General features: G+C 47.3%; 1 non-coding gene across 1 annotated transcript; it reads left to right on the top strand.

Moving 5' to 3' along the window:
* Window positions 1-508: 508 nt before the first annotated feature.
* Window positions 509-615, top strand: LOC111817955. Its single transcript, XR_002822045.1, has one exon. It is a non-coding gene; the product is annotated as a U6 spliceosomal RNA (small nuclear RNA).
* Window positions 616-3,416: the final 2,801 nt, after the last annotated feature.

The raw sequence follows: 3,416 nt of genomic DNA, 5'->3' as shown, positions 1-3,416 counted from the left end.
ATTTTCAGGGGGCCGGGGAGATAGCTCAGTAGAATAAGCGCTTCCCTGGCAAGCGCAAGGGCCTGAGTTCAATCCCCGGTTCCACCAAAAAAAAAAAAAAAAAAAGTAAGGCAAAACAAAAATTTTCAGACTAAGACTCAATCTAGGTTTATCGGTTACAGTTAGCCAGCAAATCTCCTTAGTCTCCTTTATCTGGGACACTCCTACATTCATGACAATTGACTCATAACAACTATCATATCAATCTTTGATCTTCATATTAATTTTCATTCATAATCTTTACATTTTTGAAAATACAGTGAAGGCTTGTTATTTTACAGCCCAGTGTTCAGTTGGGCATTGTCTGATGTCACTGCATGTGTGCACAGATCTATCACAAAAGCAATACTACAGACTTGACATGGCGGCACACTGACAGCAATCTCAGATCTGCAAGGCTGAGGCAGGAGGATCTCAAGTTGCAAGTCCATCCCGGGCAGCTTGGAGACTTAGCAAGACCCTGTGTCAAGTGCTTGCTTCGGCAGCACACAAACTAAAATTGGAACGATACAGAGAAGATTAGCATGGCCCCTGCGCAAGGATGACACGCAAATTCGTGAAGCACTCCATATTAAAAAAAAAAAAAAAAAAAAAAAAAAAAAGACCCTGTGTCAAAATAAGAACATACACGGGGCTGGGGATGTGGCTCCTTGGGTTTAACCCTCAGCACCACACGCACACACACACAAAGGGACACCATACCCTTTCCACACAACATAGCGAGTGGTGTCAGTGTCTGGCCCTTCTCTCACTGGTGACAATGTGGATGATGTGGCTAAGGTGGCACCTGCCAGACTGCCCCACTGTAAGTCTCTCATTTGTACTTTGTTACTTATAAATATTTGGAAACAAAGGAGGTGTCCCACCTTCCACGCTTTGTGCTCTAGTTCTACAATGCACTCCTTGGTCCCTGCTACCTGAGGTGCTTTCCTGCTCCGTTTGCGCATCGGTTGCTTCTGGCCGTGCGGAGTGTGCAGCCTGCTCTACTCAGCCAGCTGCAGTTCACCACAGCTATCATCTATGCGGCTGCTGAAATGCCTCCGCGGGCCAGTGGGAGGGCCTCAGACAGGCCACCCGGGACTCGCCCTGCAGCGCTCTTGGAGGACTTCCGCGTTTCCTGCCAGTATGTGCGGGTTCTGCTCCGCCCTGGAGCCGCTCAGTTCTCCCAGAAGCACCGGCAGCTTGCAGGCGGAATCGGCCCGGGCATTCTCAGCAGGTAGCAGCAGGACCCCACACACACACACGCACGCACACACGCACGCACCCTTCATGTACCGGCAACCAGTTCGTACTGACACCACCAAGTTCAAACTCACACCCCAGAACTGACGTCTCTTCCCCCACTTTCCTGCACGTGTGCTGTCCTCTCCTCACCTTTCCCCGCTGGCCACAGGCCACTCGGTCACTGCCTCTTGCTCACTCTCAGCCCACTCAAGGAGCAGCCCTCCTGGTGACAGTTGGATGCCTTTCTTCCTTTAGGAAGTCTGAGGGCATCAGGTCAAAGTAGCACATTCAAAAGTAAGTTACTTGAGTTCACTCTGTCTTGCTGTTCAACTGTCATTCTTTTGAATAAACGTTTAGGTTTGTTTCCTTGTATCTTACAGTTCTCTATGCTCTTCTATTTTTTTTTTTTTTTTTTTTTTTTTTAAGACAGGGTTTGGCTGTGCAGTTCAGGCTGAGTTGAGCTCACTTTCTAGCCGGGGCTGGCCTCAGGTTCGCAGCAGTCCTCCTGCCTCAGCCTCCTCCCGAGTGCTGGGATTGCAGACCTGCACCACTATTGCTGGTATATCATTGTCTTTTGCAGGTAAAATGTTGGCTTGTCTCTAAAGTCTGTTCTGAGAGAAAAGTTGCCCCAGACACAGGCAGACCCCGCACTGCCACCAGGTCGGTGACCCTGGAAGGTACCCAGAAGCTCAGGCTCCCAGGAGCTCCCTCTTGAGTTTCTTGTTGTAAAAGAAAAGGCAGAAATGTGCATATTTTGTTCTGACACAGCCTGCAATAGATCGGTAATTCAAAAAGGTTTCAGACCCAGTACCTCCTCACTTGAAAGGTAGTGGCCCAAGTGGTCACGTGACACTGACCTGTTACAGTCGCTGCATTAGGGCTTTCCAATGAGGAAGCACGACGCGATTCATTAGTTCAATTAAAAATAAACTCAAACATGTCAGCTGAAGTGTCATAGTCCACACATACATTCAACAAAAATATGGAAAAAAGGATATCGTTTTTATGTATTTGGGTTTTTTTTCTTAATTTATATTTTTGTTAGTACGCATGCTGTACATAGTGTTCACTGTGTCACAGGGGTTGGGACAGGCGCAGGGCTCAGCTTCGTGCGCTTTCCAGCCCTCTTCGATGTCTAGCTTACTGGAGAACAGCTGAGTTCCCATTCCTGCTTCTGCAAATATTTGTTGGAACGTTTTAATACCTCCAGAGCGAGACACCCTGGTACTAAATAGAGATGCAGCCAGAAAAGGAAGGGCTTTAGCAGACTTGTGAGATAACTGCGTGTGCTCCTGTTTGCTACAGCGCAGTATGGCTAGGTCCCTAACCGTTAACTGCAGTGTAGCTTCTGGTTTCTTGTTTTGTTTTTTTTTTTAGACAGGATCTTCCTGTGTAGTCCAGGCTGGCCTCGAACTCCAGGTGATCCTCCTGCCTCAGCCTGCGTGCGCCACCGTGCCTGGCACAGGGCAGCTTCTGAAAGCGCTCTGACCAGTCTTCTTATTACTCCATCACAGTGTGGTGGTCTGTCTTGTATTCGATTGTGTCTTTTCACAATGTGTGATTTTGTAGCCTGCAGAAACTAATAGCTCCCAGCAGCACACAGACCTCCCGGATGTTGGCTGCACTGTACGACATTAGAAATTACTTTACTATCATCTCTGACCCAGTGGGGACTAGAGGCTGGAAAGCCCATCGTGGTGAGTGGGGGTTTTCCCAAAGTAAATGAAATTTGAGTTTTGTATCCACAACAGTTGTTTTCTTACAGTGTAAGTTTTACTCACTCACAGTTGAGAACATAACTGTCAAATGCAGTATTTGTCTATCAGCTTCAAGTAGAAATGCCACTTCACGAAAAGCAGTTAGCTTAGCTTGTAACTCAGGCCATAGCAGGAGGACCTTTCCCCAAGGTGCCAATCCCCGTCTGCACCGCTGAGTACTTCTCATCAGCTGGGCACAGTGGCACATACCTGTCATCCCAGTGCTCAGTAAGCTGAGGCAGGTGGATTTCAAGTGTAAGACCAGCCTGGCCTAAACTGTACAAAGATATGTGGTCAGGGTCAAGGTTTCATGAAATTGCTATTTTCTTCTTCTTTATCAAGTACATTCTTAAGTAAATCTTTTTTCTTCTTGTTCTTGTTCTTGTTCTTGTTCTT

This window comes from Octodon degus, unplaced genomic scaffold, assembly GCF_000260255.1.
Source record: "Octodon degus isolate 3935 unplaced genomic scaffold, OctDeg1.0 scaffold00075, whole genome shotgun sequence".
In the NCBI taxonomy this organism is placed as follows: Eukaryota; Metazoa; Chordata; class Mammalia; order Rodentia; family Octodontidae; genus Octodon; species Octodon degus.
This window is presented reverse-complemented; position numbering and strand designations above follow the sequence as displayed.